The 13,494-nt window shown below is 40.2% G+C and overlaps 1 protein-coding gene across 1 annotated transcript in view; it reads left to right on the plus strand.

Annotated features, from left to right (window-relative positions):
- PRIM2 (primase (DNA) subunit 2) overlaps nt 1-13,494 on the plus strand; it is a 308,687-nt gene that overhangs the window by 63,756 nt on the left and 231,437 nt on the right. The window lies entirely within an intron of this gene.

Raw genomic sequence — 13,494 nt, forward strand, 5'->3', positions numbered from 1 at the left:
TTATCTATTCTATATGTAATAGTGTGTGTCTGATAATCCCAAACTCCCGATCCATCTCTCCTCCTTGGTGATCACAAGTCTGTTCTCTATATCTGTGAGTCTGTTTCTGTTTCGTTTGTTGTTGTTCGGTTGCTCAGTATTGTCCAACGCTTTGCAACCTGTGGACTGCAGCATGCCAGCCTTCCCTGTCCTTTACTATCTCCTGAACTTTGCTCAAATTAATTTCCATTGAGTTGGTGATGCCATTCAACCATCTCATCCTCTGTCATCCCCTTCTCCTCCTGCCCTCAGTCTTTCCCAGCATCAGGGTCTTTTCCAGTGAGTCAGCTCTTCGCATCAGGTGACAAAAATTTTGGAGCTTCAGCATCAGTCCTTCCAATGAATACTCAGGGTTGATTTCCTTTAGGATTGACTGGTTTTATCTCCTTGCAGTCCAAGGGACTCTCAAGAGTCTTCTTTAGCATCACAGTTCAAAAGCATCAGTTCTTCGATGCTCAGCCTTCTTTATGGTCCAACTCTCACATGCATACATCCCTACTGGAAAAATCATAGCTATGACTATATGGACTTTTGTTGGCAAACTGATGTCTGCTTTTTAATATGTTGTCTAAGTTTGTCACAGCTTTTCTTCCAAGGAGCAAGCGTCTTTTAATTTCATGGCTGCAGTCATTGTCTGCAGTGATTTTGGAGCCCAAGAAAATAATGTTTGTCACTATTTCCATTGTTTCTCCATCTATTTACCATGAAATTGTGGGACTGGATGCCATGATCTTTGTTTTTTGAATGTTGAGTTTTAAGGCAGCTTTTTCACTCTCCTTTTTCTCTTTCTTCAAGATGTTCTATTTATCCTCTTTACTTTCTGCCATAAGGGTGGTGTCATCTGCATGTCTGAGATTATTGATATTTCTCCTGGCAGTCTTGATTCCAGCTTGTGATTCATCCAGCCCAGCATTTCACATAATATACTCGGCATAAAAGTTAAATATGCAGAGTGACAATATACAGTCTTGGTGTACTCCTTTCCCAGTTTTGAAACAGTCCATTTTTCCATGTCTGGTTCTAACTGTTGCTTCTGAATACAGATTTTCCAGGAGGCAGGTAAGGTCGTCTGGTAGTCCTATCTCTTTAAGAATTTTTCAGTTTGTTGTGATCCATACACTCAAAGGCTTTAGCATAGTCAGTGAGGCAGAAGTAGATGTTTTTCTGGAATTCTCTTGCTTTTCCTATGATTTAACAGAGGTTGGCAATTTGATCTCTTGTTCCTCTGCCTTTTCTAAATCCAGCTTGAACATCTGGAAGTGCTTGGTTCACATATTGTTGAAGCCTAGCTTGAAGGATTTTGAGCATTACTTTGCTAGCATGTGAAATGGGTGCAATTGTGGGCTTCCCTGGTGGCTCAGAGGGTAAAGTGTCTGCCTGCAGTACGGGAGACCTGGGTTCAGTCCCTGTGTTGGGAAGATCCCCTGGAGAAGGAAATGGCAACCCACTCCAGTACTCTTGCCTGGAAAATTCCATGGACAGAGGAGCCTGGTAGGATATAGTCCATGGGGTCTCGAAGAGTTGGACACTACTGAGCGACTTTACTTTCACTTTCACTTGAACATTCTTTGGCTTTGACCTAGATAAGTTCATTTGTGTTATATTTTAGATTCCACATATAAATGATGTCACATGATATTTGTCTTTTTCTTTCTCATCTGTAGCAGCCATCCATGTTGTTGCAAGTGGCATTATTTCATATATATGTTTTTAATGACTGAGTGGTATTTCATTGTATATGCATAGCACATTTTCTTTATCCATTCATCTGTCAGTAAACATTGAGGTTGTTTCTATCTCTAAGCTACTGTAAATAAGTGATGCTATGAATATAGGGGTGCATAGATCTTTTTGAATTAAGATAGATCTTTTTCTGGGTATATACCTAGGAGGGAGTTTGCTGGATCATAAGGCAATGCTATTTTAAATTTTCTAAGGAAACTCCGTGCTGTTTTTCATAGTGGCTGTACCAACTTAGGTTCCCACGAATGATTCCCTTTTCTCCATACCCTCTTCAGCATTTGTTGTTGTTTTAGACTTTTTAAATGATGGCTATTTTGACTGATTTGAGGTGATAACCTCACTCTAGTTTTGATTCACATTTCTCTAGTAATTAGTGATGTTGAGCGTCTCTTCATGTGCCTCTTGGCTGTCTGTATTCTTTGGAGAAATGTCTGTTTGGATAGTCTGCCCATTTTTTGATTCGGTTATTTGTTTTTTTTTTTTTTTGTTATTGTTATTGAGTGGTATGAGCGGTTTATATTTTGGAAATTAAGTCCTCCTTCGTTGCATCATTTGCAAATATTTTCTCCCAGCCAGTCCATTGGTTGCGTTTCTGTTTTGTTTATGGTTTCCTTTACTATGCTAAAGCTTATAAGGGTGATTAGGTCCCATTAGTTTATTTTTAGTTTTATTTCTATGACATTGGGAGGCTAACCTAAAAACTGAAAACAGTGGTACAGTTCATGTCAACGAATGTTTTGCCTGTGTTCCATTCTAAGAGTTTCTTGTTGTCATGTCTTATATTTAAATCTTTGAGTAGATTTTTATTTGTTTCTCAGTTCAGTTCAGTTCAGTCGCTCAGTCGTGTCTGACTCTTTGCGACCTCATGAGTCGCAGCACACCAGGCCTCCCTATCCATCACCAACTCCCAGAGTTCACTCAAACTCACGTCCATCGAGTCCGTGATGCCATCCAGCCATCTCATCCTCTGTCGTCCCCTTCTCCTGCCCATAGTCCCTTCCAGCATCAGGGTCTTTTCCAGTGAGTCAACTCTTGCATGAGGTGTCCAAAGTACTGGAGTTTCAGCTTCATCATCAGTCCTTCCAATGAATATTCAGTGCTGATTTCCTTTAGGATAGACTGGTTTGATCTCCTTGCAGCCAAAGGGACTCTCAAGAGTCTTCTCCAACACCGTAGTTCAAAAGCATCAATTCTTTGGCACTCAGCTTTCTTCACAGTCCAACTCATGGTTAATTTTGTCATTTTTTCTTTCTTCTGATAATGTTGATGGTGAGATGACTAATTTTGTGAGCAATCTCTGTTTCTTCAAGGTTGTGCCTTTTTTCCCTTGGAGGTGGATGTCGTGTATGTCCGTTAACAGTTAGTGGTGCCTGTGGTAAATAAAACCCATAGATTTCTGTTCTAAATTGGAATTTTGTGTCAGTAGAGGGCAATGTAGAAGAAAGTCTTTATATTTAAGTACTAAAAGCAGTGCTAGGTTAACACTGCTGGGTGAAATTGTTAAATAAGTACCATAATCAGTGCTTTTTAAGAGACTTGTTAAAAACAGACACTTAAGCGATCATATCTTAAAAAATACACACATTTTTCAGTGGTATTGTCTGTTAATCTGAGTCTGGTTTTCTTTTGTACTTTTTTGGGGTACTTTTTGAGTGCTTAATGTCTAGTACATAACTTCAAAGTTAAATGCTGTCACTGTTGTCTCACACGCTAGCAAAGTGATGCTCAAAATTCTCCAAGCCAGTTTCAACAGTACATGAACTGTCAAATTCCAGATGTTGAAGCTGAATTTAGAAAAAGCAGAGGAACCAGAGATCAAATTGCCAACATTCATTGGATCATTGAAAAAGCAAGAGAGTTCCAGAAAAACATACTTCTGCCTCATTGACTATGCCAAAGCCTTTGACTGTGTGGGTCACAACCAATTGTGGAACATTCTTCAAGAGATGGGAATACCAGAGTACCTTCCCTGTCTTCTGAGAAATCGATATGCAGGTCAAGAAGCAACAGAACTGGACTTGGAACAACCAACTGGTTCCAAATTGGGAAAGGAATACGTCAAGGCTGTATATTGTGACCCTGCTTATTTAACTTATATGCAGAGTACATCATGAGAAATGTTGGGCTGGATGAATCACAAGCTGGAATGAAAATTGCCAGGAGAAATAACAATAAGCTCAGATATGCAGATGACACCACCCTTATGGAAGAAATCGAAGAAGAACTAAAGAGCCTCTTGATGAAAGTGAAAGAAGAGAGTGAAAAAGCTGCCTGAAAACTCAACATTCAAAAAACAAAGATCATGACATCTGGTCCCATCACCTCATGGCGAATAGATGGGGAAACAATGCAAACTGTGACGGGCTTTATTTTCTTGGGCTCCAAAATCACTGCAGGTGATAACTGCAGCCATGAAATTAAAAGATGCTTGCTTCTTGGGAGAAAAACTGACCAACCTAGACCAACATATTAAAAAGCAGAGACATTACTTTACTTACAAAGGTCCGTCTAGTCAAAGCTATGGTTTTTCCAGTGGTGATGTATGGATGTGAGACTTGGACTATAAAGAAACCTGAGCACTGGGGAATTGATGCTTTTGAGCTGTTGTGTTGGGGAAGACTCTTGAGAGTCCCTTGGACTGCAAGGAAATTCAACCAGTCCATCCTCAAGGAAATCAGTCCTGAATGTTCATCGGAAGGACTGATGTTGAAGTTGAAGCTCCAATACTTTGGTCACCTGATGTGGAGAACTGACTCATTGGAATGATGCTGGGAAAGATTGAAGGCAGAAGGAGAAGGGGATGACAGGGGATGAGGTGGTTGGATGGCATCACCGACTCTATGGATTTGAGTTTGAACAAGCTCCGGGAGGTGGTGATGGACAGGGCAGCCTGGTGTGTTGCAGTCCATGGGGTCTCAGAGTCAGATACGAGTGAGTGACTGAACTGAACTGAATGTCTAGTACATAGCTTCAAAGTTGTGTCGCTTTTTTTAAGCTTTACTGGTTACAATATAAGCAAATGCCAACTTTCCTTTTGAGTTAAAACTTACATTATTTTCTGGTATAAATAATTTTGTTTCCTGACGCTGGGGTTACCTCCACCTATACAGTTTAGCTATATCAGCATTTGGAAGCACTAAAATACTAACTTGGTATTAAATGAGGCCATTTATGAAATCTCATAGCATATTGGGTGCTCTTCCTCTCCTTCCTCCTATGTGTATCTGTGTGTTTTGTCGTCAGTAAAGTTATGTTCTCAAACAGTTTCTGTTTTATAAAATAATTTTATTCGTTTGTTTTTGGCTCTGCTGGGTCTTCATTGCTATGTGGACTTTTCTCTTGTTGTCGGGCCTGGGCTTCTCATTGCACGGTGTCTTGTTGTGGAGCACAGGTTCTGGGGTGTGCAGGCTTCAGCTGTTGGCGTGTGGGCTCAGTGGTTGCGGCTCCTGACCACTCAGGCATCAGCTCAGCAGTTGTGGTGGACTGGCTTGGTTGCTCCGGGCCATGTGGGTTCTTCCTGGGTCAGGGATTGAACCTGTGCCTCCTGCATTGGCAGGCAGATTCTTTACCACTAGGAGTCACCAAGGAAGCTCCTTAAGTAGTTTCTTGATGGTTTACTAGCAGTTTCTACTGTGACTTACCCTGCATCATCATGTACTTACAGATCAGGGCTGTGCCTTTCACAGCTGAAAGTCTCTCTGGAGACACTGATGTCTGCCTATTGACTGGCTGCCCCTCTTCTTTTATTATGATTGGTTTTGTTCTTTCTCTCTCTCTCGCCACATTTTGGGCAGCTCTTCTTTGTGTGAGGCAAGCGTATAATTTCTAGGACATTGGGCATCTCTAGCTGTCATCCACTAAATGCCAATATTGGCCTTCTAGCCCTATGACAGCCAGAAATACCACCATGAATTTCAGGACGCTTGTGGTGCCGCCTTGAACTGATCGCGGCTATTTCCTTCTCGTTTCCAAATTGTGCATGTGAGACAGTGCAGTTCTGACTGAAAATATGAGAAGTTGTTGAGGGGAGCTTTTGAAAAACGTTTTCCTTGCTGATAAAAATGGGCTAAAAGACCATGTATATTTGCTGTTCAGTGTATCCTCCCAATAATCTAAAGTACACAGAAGGATATGTGGCTATTATTTGCAAATTTTATAAGTTTTTTCTTTCTGGGTAGAATATGGAGATCTAAATGTACTGAGATTAAAGATAAAACAATGAGTTCTTAAGTTAGTAATTTTTCCAACAAATTTCACTTAAGCTTTGTATTTTCTTGGTAAGAAATACAGCACGTGAACTTTGAATTCGTTTCTCCTGCTGTCCTTCCTGCTCATTCATTCTTCTTCCAACATACTTTTTAAAAAGGTTAATAAATTTTTGGAATTTCGAAACAATGAGAAACTTACAGAAAAGGTACAGGTAAAGAAACAGTAACTTTTCCCCTAAACATTTGAGAGTAAGTTCTCAGTGTAAGATCTCATTATCCCCAGTACTTTAGTATGTAATTTCTACAAATAAGAATGTCTTCCCATATAATCACAAGTTTAGCTGTCAAAACAAAAGCTTAGTATCAATACATGGCTGTCGTCTCAGACTTCGTTCAGTTTTCACTACTTGTCCCAGTCATGTCCTTTATTTCAAAAAGATCTAATGTAAATCGCAAGCACTGTTCGCTAAGGTCACATTAGTTTCCTTTGGTCTGGAAGGGGTTCTTAATTTCTCCTTTAATTATGTGACTTCGCTATTTTTGAGCATTACAGGCTAGGTATTTGTAGAATCTTTCTCGATTCAGATTTGTTGTTTCTGCATGTTTAGAGTATAGTTATAAATCTTGAGCAGGAATATCATAGAAGTGATGCTGTGTTCTTTTCACTGAATCCTGGCAGGTGACATATGATTTTGATTCATCCCAGTTCTGATTGTCTTTATCACAATTTATCCCAGCCAGCTGTTGAAAGGCATTTGGGTTTTGTTTTCATTCTTGTGGTTATTACTAATACTGCTACTCTGAACATCCTACAACATCTTTGAGAGACACATTTCTGTTGGTTATATGCTTAGGAGTGGAACTGTAGGGTATAAGGTCTGTCTGTGTTTTACTTTAGTGAATTCAGGTATATTTTAATGAATATGTCCTGATTGCCAGTGGGTTGTGGAGAGTTCTGGCCTCAGTCTGTGTTGATCTGAGTGAAACAGTGACTAGTTCCTGCAGGCAGTGCTTGGCTTTCTCCTGGTAGGTCAAGGCTGAGTCTGGTTGCGATGCTGTCCAGTGTCTGCCCTTTGTCTCGCTGTGCAGGGGAGTGGGTGGGGGGTTGTCCAGGAAGCTGTCCTGGCAGCCTGGGGGCTGAAGGTGCTGGCAGGTGGCGAAGTTGCTGCTGTTAGGACTGTGCTGAAGGGGAAATTAAACCTATTGCAGTTACTGCCCTTTCCGGTGAGGAAGGTTTTGACCATGGAGTATGTAATTGCAAAAAATTGAAAATGTTCTTAAGGATGGGAAAAATTGCCCTAAAGATTTAGAAAAAGTTATTCTAAGTAGTGGAAGAGGATGAAATAAATGATGCTGTGTTGAGGTCCTTTAATGGACCAGAATCTGGTGGTCTGGAGTCGATGATAAGAAAGTGAAAGAAAGAAAGAAGCTAGTATTCCCTAGTTTATGCAGATAACCAATAAAACCTTAGAACAGGGCTTGCACTGCTCACGAAGGCACAGGGCATCCTCCCAAGGAGGTCTTGAAAGCCTGGGCAGGAGAGTGAGCTTGGTGGGTTTTCACGCTCCAGAGAATTAGCCAGAGGGAGGGAGTGGAGCGGGGGCGCGGGGGAGAGAGAGAGAGAGAGAGAGAGAGAAAGAGAGAGAGAAAGACATGGGGACCCAAGTCTCTGGTGGAGCAGAGGTGCTTTAATGATCTTTCTGTGAGTATATATAGGCTGTTATACAAGGAATTTCTTTTGACAATGATAAAGATCAGAAAACCAAGTGTACAGCAACCATTATCAAGGAAACGGAATTAGCAATGGTCATAAGGTCAGAAGACAATCCATATCTCAAGAAAGAGGGTCCTGATTAAGCAGTTTTGTCATAAGGAGAATGTTTACTGAAGGAAATCCACGCATGCGTTTTCTTCCCAACCTCAGTCCTGGGAGCAGTGTGCTGCTCCACTGGTTTCCGTTATCAGGAACTGATAAGGAACAGAGGATTTTTGAGAGACAGAAAACAGCATACAGGAATCATCCTGTTAAACGTTCCCTGACAGTGCTGGGGGAAGTCAAAATGGATGGGAGAGTTTTATCCCAGCTGACATCTCAAGGTGTTTAACAGCAGCTTTGACCACGAGGGTTGTAATGAATCTGCCTTTTGAATGTGCTTTAAGACTGGTAAAATATGGACATTATCTTCTTACTTGGTAAGATCTCTTTTCTCACCCCACTGATCCTGGGAGACTCAGTTGTGGTACTATTTCCTGCTGGAAGCCTCCCTTGAGTCCTGGAATTAAGTTGAATTGTCTCCTTTGTGTCCCCACTGCACTCTGTGCCCATTGAAATTATTCTAGGTTAGTGTTTTTCTTCCCAACTACAGTGTAAGCTTTTTGAAGGTAAGGGCTTGGTCTTAATTAGACTTTTCTCTCAATATAACTTGGAGAAGGTGATGGCACCCCACTGCAGTACTCTTGCCTGGAAAGTCCCATGCACGGAGGAGCCTGGTGGGCTGCAGTCCATGCGGTCGCGAAGAGTCAGACACGGCTGAGTGACTTCCCTTTCACTTTTCACTTTCATGCATTGGAGAAGGAAATGGTAACCCACTCCAGTGTTCTTGCCTGGAGAATCCCAGGGACAGGAGAGCCTGGTGGGCTGCTGTCTGTGGGGTCGCACAGAGTCGGACACGACTGAAGTGACTTAGCAGCAGCAGCAGGAAAAAATAGGAATAGATGTTTAGTTATTTCTTCCCCCGCTTTAGTAGGTCATCTTGTGTATATTCATTTTGGAAATACTTTTATACATTTCTGGTGTTATCACTGGAGATGTGTTTTAGTGATAGGAATGTGAGACAGAGTTATTTGGGAGAGAAAGTGATTTTGGTATTCAGACGTGTTAACTGAATTGACAGGACAGTCTGGTAAATTTCAGTTGGAACTTATAAGAGTGCTTAGAGATTTGGACACAGATTTGGGAGTCACCTATGTGACTCTGAAATTTATAGCCAAGTCAGTTGATGCCGTTTCTAAGGAGTAAAGCATAAAGATTGAAGAAGACCTATTAACTAAACTGAGTATTTCAGGGAGGAGTGTGGGGTCAGGCAGGCACACTGGATCCCACAAACGAACAAGTCCTTACAAGTGATATGTACATATCTTTCTCCATATGTATTACATTTTAGAGAATCAGGCTTTTAGCACCATCCAAAATAGGATTGAGTTGAAGTTGTTTTAGTGAAGTATTCTAGGTTTTTGATAGGATAAGTTAGATTCATTGAAAAAAGTCATATATACATATGAAAGTGCTTTAAAAATTCCAAAATGTTATAAATTTTTCAGGTGTTCATTTGAATGGGCTTGTTCATGTATAGAATAGAGTTTTAAGAGATTTTGACCTTCCCTTTTATTTCTTGCATTTTGTGTCTATGGAAATTATTGGTGGCAAAGATTTTAATGATTCATTTATTTCAAGTTTTCTTTGCTTTCTGGTTGCTAGCAGATATTAGCAGCACATAGATATAGGGTTTATAGAGCAGGACAGGGTTTCAGAGGTGTGTGGTAATCATCTGTGTGTTACCTTGTTCTTATTCCTGACAATTAGAATCCAGACTTGAGTGGACATGTCCTGTTGTGAATGGTGGTTCTTTAGCTGTCTTTTATGAGAATCTCTCAATAAAACGTACAGGCCTCTTCACTTTGCCCATGAAAGGTTAGCCCTGTAGAGGCTGAGTGGCTTACCCAAATTCATGCAGTGGATGGGTGAAGGACTTGGGTTCTTGGCGATGGGTGTCCCATTACTCCTGAAAGTCCCTGCCTTTTCCTCTATAGATTGTTACCTCTCCCTGGGCCCCTCTGTTGCTCTCTGATTCACCCTCAGTGAGTGTTCCATGACATGTCTGACATGTAGGCTTCTCCAGGGTAGGGACTGAGCCCTATTCAACTTCATCCTCTCTGATGCCAAGCACAGTACCTTAGGAAGAGCAGGTGCTCAGGATCTGGTCAACCCTGTGAGAGCTGCATGTTTGTGTTTTCCCCAGATTTACTGAGAACAGTGAGTTAAACGAGGTGGCCCTTCAGTGTTCTGTTTATAACAGGAAAGAGTGGAGCACATCACAATGTGGGAAGGGCTGTGTGTGCAGGAATATTTCTGCAGTCTCTGTTGGGAATGTCTGTGGCCACAGTGGCCTGCTTCCCAAGAACCACTGCAGTTGGCTGCAGGAATTACAGTTGTTACTCTTGTGATAGTTTTTCTCTGGAGTATGTAAAATGTGAGGGTATATTTTGTCTAGAAAGTTAACGATGCAGCATCAGCCAGGGTTGAACTCTCGCTTCCTTGAGAACAGCAGCTTCTCTTCTCACACTGAACTCACTCTCCAGAGGAGTTCTTGGGTTACTATTTCTGTGGTCACTTTGTATCCCCTGAGCACCCTTCCCCCTGAACTTGTTTATAAATACGTCTGTTCCTTAGATCTTTTATCATATTTATCAGTTATAATTACCCCTTTTAACACGATAGCCCAGATTGGTAGAAAATAGTATTTTTATACACTGTCTGTAGTATCTTTCTCCACTGAGCTGCATTGCTTTCACTGACACCTGAGTGCACTGAAACGCTGATTTTTTTTTTTTGTCCCTGTTACTCTCTTTTGACGAGGAACTATCTGAAAGTTCAGTTGCTAGGAAACAGCTGAATACAGAAATTTTTTTGGCGGGGGGGAGATTGGTCCTTATAAATTCAATTCTTTGACAGCTCTACTCTTGTAGACCAAAAATTTATTCAGCCTCTACAAAGAAAGATACATACCTGTTAGTTTTCTAGTTTAGAAATTTTATACTGAGGTTGCTAGGAATGTGAATACATTTTATTCCAGGATTGATTAAATATTGAAATGTAATTTTTAACAGTGACTGGACATTGAAAAGTAATAATTATGTGTGTATATTTGAGTTTCAGGCTTTTTTACATTTTCTGGTTCTTCATTAATGAGAAAGAATGAGGATGAGAGAGATATACATACATGACACAGAAGAATTTAAACCAAAGTAAAATATTATATTAATTAAAACAACTTTGTCTCATAGAAATAGGATTGACTATATCCTGTATTCAATCCAGATCAGCTTTTTTATCTATGACACTTAATAGTGGTATTAAAAAGAATAGTGGCCAGAAAAAGAATAAATATTAAAAAGAAGCATTTGGTTATATACACTTGGCTTTCTTTTATGACTGATTATCATTTTTGTCATAATTATATAGTGTTTAGAAAAGATTTTTATTCCGATTCAACATAGTAACTCTGCAAGTATTCACTGTATGCCAGTCAAATGCACAGGGGCACAGGTTTGATTAAGCTTTCAGGGTGCTCAGATGGTGAGGAGGCAGCAGTGCGTAGAGACGTAAACAGTCCTCCTGTGCTGTGGTCAGGAACAGGGCAGTGTGTCCTGTAGCACAGAAAAGAGGTGATGGGCTGTGAGGGGGCTGCAGAGAGGGCTTCAAGGGGGAGGTCAGCTCTGAGCTGAGTTTTGCAGGACCCTTTCTTGAATGTGAACAGTCCCCTGGCTTGTCTTTTTTGGGATGGGAGGCACTGGGGATGAGGAATAAGACTGGTGTCTGTTGTCTTTGTTTGTAGGTTTGCTCTTTGTTTCTTCCTTGCCCACACCTTTGGTTAGTTTGTCTTCCCCGCCTCTCTGTTCAGGCATACTCATTCTGAATCTTCCAAGTTTCACTGCTTGCCTATTTAATTGCACACATATATCTGAGGACGTTGGCAGGGAGTGCAGAATCCATCTTCTTATTTACATGCATTGAGAATCTTGTGCCTCAGAAATAAAAATCTTATTAAGGCTTTATGTCTTAATCCAACTGACACAGAGAGAACTCTGTAATCTCAAGTAGACGGCATATGTACTAAAATTGGAATGGTGTGGAGAATGTTGTCTGAAATGTACGAGGAGAGTAATGTGTGAATTCAAAACAGAAATAGAAGCAGCAAATGAAAATTGTCCCAGACTTGTTGATACTAGGAATAATTAAGGAAAGATGGAATTGAGAATCATTAAATGTATAGGTTTGGTTTCACCTGAATTTTTAAAAAGGCACTAAGAGTAGGAGTAAATGTTTTATGAGACTTGCTGTTTGTATAAAATCCATCTTATTTTTAATAACTTTGTACTTTCAGGATACGTCTTAGAACATATTAGGTGAGTTTCAGTGTTTTCAGGCCTACATTTTAAATTACTAACCTATCATAGACTTTAGTAGTATTAATATTGAAGGCACTTAAGCGCTAGTGTAGAAAAAATTACGGCTGTCCTTTGAGCACCTATGATTTAGTCCATATATAAGGCTGTATTTGTTGAGTTGCAAAGCAGTTTCGGAAACAGTGTCAGTGAGCAGCTAAATTGAGGTGTGATATTCAGAGTGATAATCTAGAAAACACAGACCTGAAAATGGAAAAAGACACAGAAATAGATTTCTTTCTCACAAACTTGGAAATAGAAGAATAACAAAGTTGGTAACAGGGATGTTATCTTCCATACCTGTTCCATCAAAAATTTCAGTTTTCACATTTACTATTACAGGGTGCAATACTAGAGAGATGAAATAACATGCAGTCTTTAAGAAAGAAACAAACTAATACAATTTTAGATTTTGGAAGAGTAGCTATAATCCCAAAGAAAGGGAGTAGCAATTTGCATTTATAGGCTTTTCTAACAGTTGTGATAAGTACATTATCATTAATCCTTTGGACTCCTTTTGAGCTTTGTTTAAAATATAAGGAAGGAAGTCATCTCTACAAGGATGCTTGAAAAAAATTATATACTGAAAGTCATAGAAATTATGGCTTTCCGTGATGGATTCAGTGTTTTGTGTATTTCTAACTCTCATTTTTTAAAACATGTTGACCAAGGAATTTATCCTTTGGCAATATTTATCAGTTGTGCAGACTTGGATTACTGTGGTGAATGGTTTGCCTTGAAATCAAATAGAGATCATTCTGTCATTCTTGAGATTGCTCCCAAGTACTACATTTTGAATTCTTCTATTGACTGTGAGGGCTACTCCATTTCTTCTACTGGATTCTTGCTCACAGTAGTAGAAATAATGGTCATCTGAATTAAATTCATCCATTCATCACTGATTCCTAAAATGTCAATGTACTCTTGCCATCTCCTGCATGACCATGTCCAATTTACTTTGATTCATGGACCTGACATTCCAGGTTCCTGTGCAATATTGTTCTTTACAGCATTGGACTTTGCTTTCGTCACCAGACACATCCACCACAGGCTGTTGTTTCTGCTTTTGCCCAGCCTCTTCATTCTTTCTGGGACTATTTCTCTATTCTTCCTCAGTAGCGTATTGGATACCCAAGGGGCCCATCTTCCAGTGTCATATTGTTTTGTCTTTTCATACTGTTCATGGGGTTCTCAAGGCAAGAATGCTGAAGTGATTTTCCAAGACAGACCATTCAGTATCACAGTAATCCAAGCCTATGTCTCAACCACTAATGTTGAA

Source organism: Capra hircus, chromosome 23, assembly GCF_001704415.2.
Source record: "Capra hircus breed San Clemente chromosome 23, ASM170441v1, whole genome shotgun sequence".
NCBI lineage: Eukaryota > Metazoa > Chordata > Mammalia > Artiodactyla > Bovidae > Capra > Capra hircus.